Genomic DNA, 12,850 nt, shown 5'->3' with positions numbered 1-12,850 from the left:
ATACTTTGTTATATACCCTTTGTTGGCAATGACACAGGTCAAACGTTTTCTGTAAGTCTTCACAAGGTTTTCACACACTGTTGCTGGTATTTTGGCCCATTCCTCCATGCAGATCTCCTCTAGAGCAGTGATGTTTTGGGGCTGTCGCTGGGCAACACAGACTTTCAACTCCCCTCCAAAGATTTTCTATGGGGGTTGAGATCTGGAGACTAGCTAAGCCACTCCAGAACCTTGAAATGCTTCTTACGAAGCCACTCCTTCGTTGCCCGGGCGGTGTGTTTGGGTTCATTGTCATGCTGAAAGACCCAGCCACATTTCATCTTCAATGCCCTTGCTGATGGAAGGAGGTTTTCACTCAAAATCTCACGATACATGGCCCCATTCATTCTTTCCTTTACACGGATCAGTCGTCCTTGTCCCTTTGCAGAAAAACAGCCCCAAAGCATGATGTTTCCACCCCCATGCTTCACAGTAGGTATGGTGTTCTTTGGATGCAATTCAGCATTCTTTGTCCTCCAAACACGACGAGTTGAGTTTTTACCAAAAAGTTATATTTTGGTTTCATCTGACCATATGACATTCTCCCAATCCTCTTCTGGAACATCCAAATGCACTCTAGCAAACTTCAGACGGGCCTGGACCAGGGGCGGTGTGTTCATTAGGGCGATATGGGCGACGCACTGCCAAACGGGAAAAGGAAGGGATTTTTTTTCTAATCAATTATATCACGGCAACAGTAGTTATCAGTGTTCTAATCTAGACGTCTGATCTGCCACTAAATGTCCAATCAGGCTAAAGTCGTGCTTCAAATGGCCCCGCCCCTTTTGCGGGCGATTTCAGTCAGGTTGAAAATCGCCCTCAGAAGTCTCTCACAGACTCTCATGTAAAATCTTTTTTTCAAATATCAGAGCTTTCAATACAATCTCTATGGGTTTCGGGAGGGCTTGCACTTACGTTTCGTCATACGTAACATAACCATGAACGAACTCAAGAAAAGAGCGGTAGCAGCGTCAATCAATTCACGTACTACTGTCAAGATGGCTAGCGTTTCAGTGCAACTCGATTGTCTCTTTGAAAGAAGTTCCTTTTTGTCGTGAACAAATCAAGATAAATTGGCAACCGAAACAATTAGGACCTCCCAGACCAAATTTAATAATTCAACAGGTTTCCTACTAAAGGGGGAAAGTCCTACACCCGAGGATTTTCCAAAAATTGGTACGAACGAAAAAACCTGGCTAGCAGGCTGCGGTGTAGCTAATGCAGTCTTCTGCTACCCCCTGCTTACTCTTTCACCCTGAAGGCGGCACGGCAGACAGCACCCGCTTGGACAGCGACTGGTGTAACGGACATGCACCATCTTTCAGAAAAGATTAAGAAACATGAGCTGTCAAAGACCCACATGGATAGCTGTTTGAGATTGTCTGTTTTGGGGAGAGTGAACATTGCCACTCAACTGGATGAGGGATACAGGCTAGCTGTCTGCCGCCACAACGATGAGGTTAGCAAGAACCGCCACATCCTCAGCCGAGCTAATCCAGTGTGTGAAGTTTTGCGAGTGTTTGAGTTAGCTTTGCGAGGCAAAGATGAAACTGAGGGCTCCACCAACCCTGGTATTTTTCTTGGACTTGTCAACTTTGTGGCACAATTAGATGAGGTGTTTTATGGAAATGCATATTGTTTATGCAGTGTTGAGGAATGTGAAAGAACACCCTTGATTATTTTTACTGTCTAAATGCAGCCAGTGTCACGTGGGGCGTCAGGGTCTCCAACTTATTTTGCTTTTGTAAGCCAACACTTTTGAGATCAGTCAATAAATGCTTCTGGTATTGACTTATATGCTGCCCCTGTCTTCATGTTGTTGCTGGACATATCTTTTTTAAAATGTGTGTAGGTCACCTAAATCATCAGAAAAATTGCCCCCCCTGAGAATTTTTTCAGGAGCCGCCACTGGCCTGGACATGTACTGGCTTAAGCAGGGGGACACGTCTGGCACTGCAGGATTTGAGTCCCTGGCGGCGTAGTGTGTTACTGATGGTAGGCTTTGTTACTTTGGTCCCAGCTCTCTGTAGGTCATTCACTAGGTCCCCCCCATGTGGTTCTGGGATTTTTGCTCACCGTTCTTGTGATTCATTTTGACCCCAGGGGGTGAGATCTTGCGTGGAGCCCCAGATCGAGGGGAGATTATCAGTGGTCTTGTATGTCTTCCATTTCCTAATAATTGCTCCCACAGTTGATTTCTTCAAACCAAGCTGCTTACCTATTGCAGATTCAGTCTTCCCCAGCCTGGTGCAGGTCTACAATTTTGTTTCTGGTGTCCCTTTGACAGCTCTTTGGTCTTGGCCATAGTGGAGTTTGGAGTGTGACTGTTTGAGGTTGTGGACAGGTGTCTTTTATACTGATAACAAGTTCAAACAGGTGCCATTAATACAGGTAACGAGTGGAGGACAGAGGAGCCTCTTAAAGAAGAAGTTACAGGTCTGTGAGAGCCAGAAATCTTGCTTGTTTGTAGGTGACCAAATACTTATTTTCCACCATAATTTGCAAATAAATTCATAAAAAATCCTACAATGTGATTTTCTGGATATATTTTTCTCAATTTGTCTGTCATAGTTGACATGTACCTATGATGAAAATTACAGGCCTCTCTCATCTTTTTAAGTGGGAGAACTTGCACAATTGGTGGCTGACTAAATACTTTTTTCCCCCACTGTATATGCTCCCCAAAAATTAGGAAATTACTGTGAAATTGTGAAAATAATGACAATGCCCTTTTAGTGTAACAGCTCATTGAAAATTTCAGCCTGTTTTGGAGGGATGGAGTTTTGGCCAGTGTGGTGACATCACCAGGCAGTAAATGTGTTAATAGACCAATAAGAAAGAGAGTTCCAAACCTCTCTGCCAATAACAGCTAGGTTTCAGTTTTCCCCTCCCCACTCAGACCACTCCCAGACAGTCCTAGAAAATGTTTTGCTTGCTCTTTGCTAAGAAACTATTTTTGTTTATTTTTGACCATTTTAATTTAAAACAATCACAGTAAGGTATTTAATTGTTACCCAGAAATTAGTTGATATTGAGATAAAAACGGCTGCTTTGGACCTTTAACAAGTAATACCTTTTTTCTCTCAAAAAAGGTATGGGTAAAAATGATTGATTACCCTAAAGATTATTATACAAAAAGTAGTAAAAAGTTTAGTATTTGGTCCCATCTTCCTAGCAAGCAATGACCACATCAAGCTTGTGACTCTACAAACTTGTTGGATGCATTTGCAGTTAATTTTTTTGTTGTGTTTCAGATTATTTTGTGCCCAATAGAAATGAATGGTAAATAATCAATTTGATTGTGTCATTTTGGAGTCACCTTTTTTGTAAATAAGAATAGAATGTTTCTAAACACTTCTGAATTAATGTGGATGCTACCATGATTATGGATAGTCCTGAATTAATCGTGAATAATGATGAGTGAGAAAGTTAAAGAGGGTGCAAGATCACCCAACAAATCTGAGGGGCACAAAGTACGTGAGGATGGTAGGGGGGTGGTCCGGAGGGGGGCTCAGCCCGCCATCTGTAAATTGGAAAATGTTCAAACACCTGAAACAGCTTTTTCCTGCAATCTAGAGCCATAATCATTATGCCATGTCAAAAATGCTATGTCTATTTTTCTTCATATCTAAGCAAACCTCTTGAGCCGTCCATATCCTCCTGACTGGTGGTTCTTTTTTTAAAGAAACTAAATATGCTTCTCTGCATCTCTGCTTAAATCTGGGTAAAAGATTGAAAGGAATGTGAGTCTTATTCAGTACATTTAGTTATTGCTTCCTTTTCTAAAGTCTACCAACCTTGCCAGCAGGCATGCCAGCTAAGATAGTTAGTCAAGCTGGCTATTATAACTTGATTAATAGCCTGAAAGGGCTTATAGGTAGCTAGTTATGAGGTTGGGAGATTGGGAACCTATCTGGGCTAGCTAAAGCCAAGTTCATAAAATTGCTAGGTGGCTAGTATTATTACAGAAAAAATTTTTATAAAAAAATAACAGGACCAATCTGAGGGGGCACGTGCCCCCGCTGTTAAATATCATACCCCCATGACATGTTATTGGTTATGGTGAGAGGTTAGCATGTCTTGGGAGTATGATCTTTGAAACTCTGTAACTTTCTCACTCATCATTATTCACGATTCATTCAGGATTATCCGTAATCACGTTAGCAGTCACATTAATGTAGAAGTGGTTATAAATATATTCTATTCTTATTTACAATACCAGTGAAGGGACTAAAAAAATGACACAATACATTATTTACCATTAATTTCTATTGGGCACAAAATAATCTGAAACACAGATTGTAGAGTCACAAGCTTGATGTAGTCATTGCGTGAGAGGAGTACTTTTATTTATAAGTTAAACGACATCTCTTACTCTGAGCAATTGTATTGGTATAAAATAATATAATTACCCCATTTTTTGGAGCATACAATGTAGCTCAGTATTTTAAATATTTATTTTATACAGTCATTATTGCTCAACTTTATCAACAGTGTCAATAATTTAACCCTACTGTATATGTATGTATAATATACTATATATGTAGGTTTTTTGTTAGTTCTTTAACTTTTGTTTCCAACCCTCTCCCTTGGGAAATTATTTTTTAAAAGAGGTGGGAAGGAAATAGTGTTGGGGAGAGAGTTGAGTTATTGACTATACTGGTGTTGGGGAGAGAGTTGAGTTATTGACTATACTGGTGTTGAGGAGAGAGTTGAGTTATTGACTATACTGGTGTTGAGGAGAGAGTTGAGTTATTGATCTACTGGTCACTCTTGTAGTGGGTGGATGGGCTGGGCGTCTCGGATGGCTTGGGCCGGAGGCACGTCTTGGACCCTTCTATTCTTGACCAGTGTTATATGGTTGGACTCATTTGAATATGTATGCGCATGGGTGTGTGTGCAGGTGGGTGGTCTAGGCGGGTGGTCAGGTGTCTGCTTATCCGAGCACATGTACATGGGCTCAGTATGCTCAAGGGTAACGTGGCTCCTTAGGTGGCTGAACATCCTTGTGGTATAGATTAATGTCTACTGGTAGCCAATGTGAGTAGATCTGTGTGTATGAAGGGACACTGTTGTTATGGATATGTGATTCGGTTCACTGCTCTCTACCACACATTGATGTAGACCGTGATATGTATGAACTTTCCTGCTTAAATAAAATATGATATGTCTTTTTTTTTTTATTATACTTGCAAACTACGTTTAGGAAAGAATATTGAATAATACATTTGTTTTTCTTATATAACGTTGAACACTTAATTTGTCATGACACTACGGAACCAAATACTGTCCACTATGTATTATAACACCACAATAATTAGATCAGTGTTAATATGTATTTTTTGGGGGGCGAGGTGTAGTGGCAGTATTGGAGGTGTGTGCCACAGTGTGACTTCATAGGGAGGGTGTGTCTCAGTGTGACTTCATAGGGAGGGTGTGTCTCAGTGTGACTTCATAGGGAGGGTGTGTCTCAGTGTGGTGGCGGAGCAGTGACAGCCGGAGGGACAGGGAGAGATCAGCCTGTCGAAACCTGGGCTTTGCCCTTCATATCTGGGAAGGACAGGTTTGTGACGTAGTGAGGCATTGATTTTCTTCGCTTGGCTCTACAACTGTGATGGTGTGTGATGTCAGGGCTGGAGGTGAAAAAGCACCTGCTCTCTGATCCACCAGCCAGCACGGCCGGTGACCGCGACATGCCGCTTTAACTTTGCTTTGAACAAATGTTGCTAGACGCAGACGGACAGGCAGACAAAAAATACACAACTGTACAGGTGCGCACGCAAGCACACACACTGTTATTGTCTCAATACAGACACTGACAAAAATGTCTCAGCCTTCAATTGCAAACCATGTCAGTCACTGAAGCTGTGGCACTTTATTCCTGAGCCAAATAGGCTTATCGATCACGCTCTTTAAAGATGTTCCCTGTTCACGATGGATGACCACTGTATTAATTTTAACTACAGCCAATCAATACGGAGGCCGGGGAGACCAAAGTTTGTGTTATTAAATAAAGTCTGATCAGCTGCTTTTTCTTGAACTGTTGTATCACGGCATCTCTCCCTTCTATTTCCCTAATAAATTATGTATAAAGAAGATGAAAGTAGGATACATTTTATTTCCCTACTCCGAATATGCATTAGACCTCAATAGAACGCCTGTGGCCTGGTTAGATCAAAATCAGTACTGTGCAGACTTCTACCTTTCTCTGCCTGTTTTACCTTATTTTTGAGTGGTGAGAGAGAGAGAGAGAGAGAGAGAGAGAGAGAGAGAGAGAGAGAGAGAGAGAGAGAGAGAGAGAGGCATATTCCAGTAAGCTCTGCTGGTCCCATCTATTTTCAGCTTTGTGCCTGTTTCTCTCTCTCTCTCTCTCTCTCTCTTCCCTTTGAACAGGTATTCATTTGTGACAGTACTCTTTTTCACCTCCTTTTTTCCACCAGAAATCTCGACAGTTAAGACGTTTCCTGGTCCTCATCAGGGGTTAAACAAATGCAAAGCCATGCTCCGAACTGCGGAAGGGAACCGCTAATGGCTGAGTCACTCTGTAGCCATGGACGGTAAGGTTAAGGTAAGGATTTTGGGAAACATCTTAATACCGACATTTTGATTCCTCAAGTGTGTCCAATTATCACCATGCATACCTTTCATGCTGAGACCACACGGACCGAGTAAACAGTTTGGAGGGGGAAAAAAAGCTTTTGTAAGGAAGAAAAGGCCTACATAATAAAGGTACGAGAGAAAAAATATCACGGTGAAGCAGAGACGAACCTGCATAGAAATGAGAGGATTATGGTTCAGTGGGATCAAAGCGGCTGTCTAGAGGAGCTGTAGGTGTTCCGTTGAGTCACCCAGTGACAGGAACAATGAAGTAGCACTATTTCTGCTTTAATTATGGATGGCTAGGACCCACGGACGGAGGGGGATCTCAGAGCTCTTGCTCACAACGAGCCTCTGCAGGGAGGGCTAGCGCACGCAAGGCAGTTAGAGGAAACTTTAAAGGCAAAGTGTTCCAGAAATGCAAGGCAGTTAGAGGAGTCTTTAAAGGGGAGGTGTTCCAGACATGTAATGGCGCTAAGGAGTCTTTAAAGTGGAGGTGTTGCAGACATGTAAAGGAGCTAACTAGTCTTTAAATGTGTCTTCATTTTCAGGTTTGAATGAGACAATGTATTCCGCTAAGATTATTCTTTAAATAAAGTTATTGTTTTATTAATATTATATTACCTGTTTATGTCTTTCCTTATATGTAAGACTAAATGCTTTTTGTAATTTGTTTTGGTGCAGATTTATGTTTAATATACTATCCAGATAAGAAAGTGTCATAGAATTCAAGAAAAATATTATCGGTCACTAAAACGTTTGTAACCCATTCACAGTAAAAGGTATTTATATTCTGATTTTAGGTGATCAATCCTTACAGACTCAATATGCTCCAAGTCTCTCTCTCTCTCTCTCTCTCTCTCTCGCTCTCTCTCTCTCTCTCTCTCTCTCTCTCTCTCTCTCTCTCTCTCTCTCTCTCTCTCTCTCTCTCTTCCCTCTCTCTCTCCCCTCCCCCCCCTCTCTCTCTCTCCATCTCTCTCACTCACTCTCACTTACTCTCACTTTTACTCTCACTCTCACTCTCATTCACACTCTCACTCTCTCTCGCGCCCATGAACTTTCCCTCTCCCGCCATTCTTAGTAGGTTCACGTCAGGAGGTGACAGAGCAACCCTGTGTCTGGATAAACAGGGCAGATAAGGTTGGCTGTGTGAAGAGAGAAACACTCTAAGGGATGTGATGGAATAGAAGGATAAAGTTTGTGTCACTAGATCAGCTGTGTTTGCTTGGTCTTGGTTGAGAGTAAAGCTATGGTAGCTATGGTGAAATGTTGAGTCAGATTAGCACCTTAAAGCAGTTCCATTGGAGACCATAACATGTACATAGCAGCACAGTTCAATATCATGGCTTTTCAGACAGTATTTTCTTCATACATAATTCACAAGACATTCTTTCCAGGTTAACATTTCATTGCTAAATCAAATAGCTAGCAGTCTGTCTCTGAAGAACCTAAAAACCTCATCATAACAGATCAGGGTGCCAAACAATGAGAATGACAACAGAGTGGTGATAGAAAACTCTGTGTCATTCAACAACAACCTTGTTGCAATAGTAAGAGGGGTAACTTACAGCTAACACTTCACTTGACAAACTATATTTTTTCAGTAGACACTTTTTTGAAAACCCAAGCAGTAGGGAGAGCAGAAAAGCGTTACCTGCAGCCCGGGAGGTCGTAGGTCAGAGGTGGTTCCAGGTGAGCCAGAAGGACAGGACAAGGGTGGAACGGACAGTGTGGAGGCACAGAGAGCACAAGGAAGGACGTGGTGGGAAGCACAACCAAAACAAAGAGAAATGAAGGGGGAGGAGGGGGCGAGAATTGCGGCGTGCCAGGGATAGGGAGATGGGTTAGGAGGACGGGTTAAGGGAAATGAAGGTAGGGAATGAGGGATGGTGAGGAAAGCAGAGGAGTGAGGAAGAGGCGAGGTTGGGCGGAGGGGTATTTTTAGTTTTCCTCAAAAAAAGAACCCAAAAAAAGGAATGAACCCATACCTTGGTTGTTTAACGTCAGGTGCGCCAGACCTTGAAGGAAAGAACAGAAAAAAAAGAAAAGAAAAGAAAAGAGGTCATAAAAGGCAACGGGAGGAAAAAAAAACATTGTCACAACGTTGGACTGCAGTTTGTGACAGACATCCTGGGGCAGACTCGGATGTCAGAGATTCAACTCAAAGGTAAAAAAAGAGAGAGAAAGAGAGAGAGAGAGAGAGAGAGAGAGAAGATAACGTAAAAACAAGCAAACACTTCTTGATGTGGGGAGTAGAAAAAAAAAGCATTTCATTCGGTGCAACCCCCGTAGGCCATTGCTCACACAAATGCTTTTTTTTTCTCTGAGGTACTTATGGAACACACAAATAGTAACTGTTTGGCAGCGTTGAGATTTAACGGAATTCTTTGCCTACGGTATGAATGTTTTCTGCTCTTGGAGATTCAAGGTCTCTAAAAGAAAGGGTCAGTGATAAGCGTAAAAACACAAAGAGGGAATAACATTCGTTTTGTTGCCAGGAACAGAAGATTATATATACCGACACTGATACAGCAAATGTTTACAACACAGATACTACACTGTGTTCGCAACAGCCCCAATACAGCCTCGACAAACATCCAAATACAATGTTTGTGAAATCAGGGATAAACTAATTTGAGCCAAAACAGGAGTCCAATCACTTCAAGGGGCTTCACAGTTTTGGACTCAAATGATGTCAACCGCACACAGCAACAGCTAATATTGTAGTCTATCTGAGTCACATCGGAAGACAATAATAGCTCTTCGACAGATATCCGGCAGCAGTTTACAACGATACATCCCAAGTGCTGACGAAATTACTGCAGCCAGACCAATTTTAAATTAACTGTAGATGTGTGCTTGATATGTGCTTTTCTAAAGCCGGCAGTACACCATTACAGCATCAAAAGAGCCTTACTCAGTCAAAAGAGACTCTTCAACCATACTATTGTCAAAGCCGTGAATGGTTGAATAGCAATCCTTTTAGTCAAGATGTCGTCTAGAAATAAATGATAACAAAATGGGTAGTATGTTCTATCCATGAACATTTCAGATCTTTTTTTTTTCCCCTTTTAATGTCTGATATGATCACAGCCTTGAATTCAAAGAACTGCTCCAGTTTCATTAACTGTAGTTTGGTATATTCTTACCACTGACAGAATAGCACACTGTTGGTTAAACACTGGGAATAAGATAGCCTTTAGTTTAACCACTAAATAACCTTCCAAAAAGCAGAGAGGATAAGCTATGAAGAAACAAGGACTGAACTTACTTAATTTAGGAACCTTAATTAACCTATGTTCCAGTGAAAAGAAGGACATTTTCACTGTAGGGCTACAATGACCATGTGCTGCTCTTGTCCAATCAGACTTCACTTGGCTGAGTCAATCACTTCTAGGTCCAGGTTCACAAGTCCCATCGTTCTCCAGTTAAACACCAGGCAGCCTTCATCGGAACAACCAAACTATTGCAAGGCCACAGATTTCCTGGAATATGAATACGTAGATTTCTTACAAAACACATATGCAGAGAAAACGTCTCTCTGACCAGAGCTATACACACATAATAGGATGTTTTGATAGACCTGACATTTTCTCAGAACAACTGAGAAGTACACAGAATCAACTTCTTGAGGTATTGGCAAGAAGCCACCCTGCTGACAAATTATACAGTGGGGGAAAAAAGTATTTAGTCAGCCACCAATTGTGCAAGTTCTCCCACTTAAAAAGATGAGAGAGGCATGTAATTTTCATCATAGGTACACGTCAACTATGACAGACAAATTGAGAAAGAAAAATCCAGAAAATCACATTTTCGGATTTTTTATGAATTTATTTGCAAATTATGGTGGAAAATAAGTATTTGGTCACCTACAAACAAGCAAGATTTCTGGCTCTCACAGACCTGTAACTTCTTCTTTAAGAGGCTCCTCTGTCCTCCACTCGTTATCTGTATTAATGGCACCTGTTTGAACTTGTTATCAGTATAAAAGACACCTGTCCACAACCTAAAACAGTCACACTCCAAACTCCACTATGGCCAAGACCAAAGAGCTGTCAAAGGACACCAGAAACAAAATTGTAGACCTGCACCAGGCTGGGAAGACTGAATCTGCAATAGGTAAGCAGCTTGGTTTGAAGAAATCAACTGTGGGAGCAATTATTAGGAAATGGAAGACATACAAGACCACTGATAATCTCCCTCGATCTGGGGCTCCACGCAAGATCTCACCCCGTGGGGTCAAAATGATCACAAGAACGGTGAGCAAAAATCCCAGAACCACACGGGGGGACCTAGTGAATGACCTGCAGAGAGCAGGGACCAAAGTAACAAAGCCTACCATCAGTAACACACTACGCCGCCAGGGACTCAAATCCTGCAGTGCCAGACGTGTCCCCCTGCTTAAGCCAGTACATGTCCAGGCCCGTCTGAAGTTTGCTAGAGTGCATTTGGATGATCCAAAAGAGGATTGGGAGAATGTCATATGGTCAGATGAAACCAAAATATAACTTTTTGGTAAAAACTCAACTCGTCGTGTTTGGAGGACAAAGAATGCTGAGTTGCATCCAAAGAACACCATACCTACTGTGAAGCATGGGGGTGGAAACATCATGCTTTGGGGCTGTTTTCTGCAAAGGGACCAGGACGACTGATCCGTATAAAGGAAATAATGAATGGGGCCATGTATCGTGAGATTTTGAGTGAAAACCTCCTTCCATCAGCAAGGGCATTGAAGATGAAACGTGGCTGGGTCTTTCAGCATGACAATGATCCCAAACACACTGCCTGGGCAATGAAGGAGTGGCTTCGTAAGAACCATTTCAAGGTCCTGGAGTGGCCTAGCCAGTCTCCAGATCTCAACCCCATAGAACATTTTTGGAGGGAGTTGAAAGTCCGTGTTGCCCAGCGACAGCCCCAAAACATCACTGCTCTAGAGGAGATCTACATGGAGGAATGGGCCAAAATACCAGCAACAGTGTGTGAAAACCTTGTGAAGACTTACAGAAAACGTTTGACCTGTGTCATTGCCAACAAAGGGTATATAACAAAGTATTGAGAAACTTTTGTTATTGACCAAATACTTATTTTCCACCATAATTTGCAAATAAATTCATTAAAAGTCCTTTTGTCTGTCATAGTTGACGTGTACCTATGATGAAAATTACAGGCCTCTCTCATCTTTTTAAGTGGGAGAACATGCACAATTGGTGGCTGACTAAATACTTTTTTTCCCCACTGTATGTCTTGAACAGGACATTTCTAGGCCGCACTGATGATTAGAACAGTTTATTCAAATCACTTGTGAGTCAGACTCGAAGATCGATAGCAATGGAGTCAACCATCATTTACCGCAACAGTATTGGTAAAAATTGAAGGAGTCAATTGTGTTTTGTTCTCTCTGGTAATCTTCTAGTTTCAGGGAACACATCACCAGGTAGGAGATTTGTAAGAGATATACATTTACATTTACATTTACATCATTTAGCAGACGCTCTTATCCAGAGTGACTTACATCCAGATTTCAATGATAGAGTGGTAACAAGTCAGAGAGGGAAGAATCAATCAATATACCGATCTAGTAAATTAACCGACTACGCCACAAAACTCAAACAATAATCCATCCTACCACCCACCTTACAACAGACCAACAGCTAATACAGTGACTCATCCCACCACCCACCTTACAACAGACCAATAGCTTATACAGTGACTCGTTCCACCACCCACCTTACAACAGACCAACAGCTAATACAGTGACTCATCCCACCACCCACCTTACAACAGACCAATAGCTTAAACAGTGACTCGTTCCACCACCCACCTTACAACAGACCAACAGCTAATACAGTGACTCATCCCACCACCCACCTTACAACAGACCAACAGCTAATACAGTGACTCATCCCACCACCCACCTTACAACAGACCAACAGCTAATACAGTGACTCATCCCACCACCCACCTTACAACAGACCAACAGCTAATACAGTGACTCATCCCACCACCCACCTTACAACAGACCAACAGCTAATACAGTGACTCATCCCACCACCCACCTTACAACAGACCAACAGCTAATACAGTGACTCATCCCACCACCCACCTTACAACAGACCAACAGCTAATACAGTGACTCATCCCACCACCCACCTTACAACAGACCAACAGCTAATACAGTGACTCATCCCACCACCCACCTTACAACAGACCAACA

General features: G+C 42.1%; 1 protein-coding gene across 1 annotated transcript in view; it reads right to left on the bottom strand.

Moving 5' to 3' along the window:
- Nucleotides 1–8,651, bottom strand: part of LOC121571120 (neurexin-2) — a 712,543-nt gene extending 703,892 nt beyond the window's left edge. The window contains 1 exon segment of the mRNA XM_041882424.2: nucleotides 8,625–8,651. The gene's annotated coding sequence lies outside the window, so the exon portion shown is untranslated.
- Nucleotides 8,652–12,850: the final 4,199 nt, after the last annotated feature.

The sequence above is a fragment of the Coregonus clupeaformis genome, chromosome 8 (assembly GCF_020615455.1).
Source record: "Coregonus clupeaformis isolate EN_2021a chromosome 8, ASM2061545v1, whole genome shotgun sequence".
NCBI classification, from domain to species: Eukaryota; Metazoa; Chordata; class Actinopteri; order Salmoniformes; family Salmonidae; genus Coregonus; species Coregonus clupeaformis.
The sequence above is the reverse complement of the archived record's forward strand: the minus strand, read 5'-3'. Positions and strand labels throughout refer to the sequence as shown.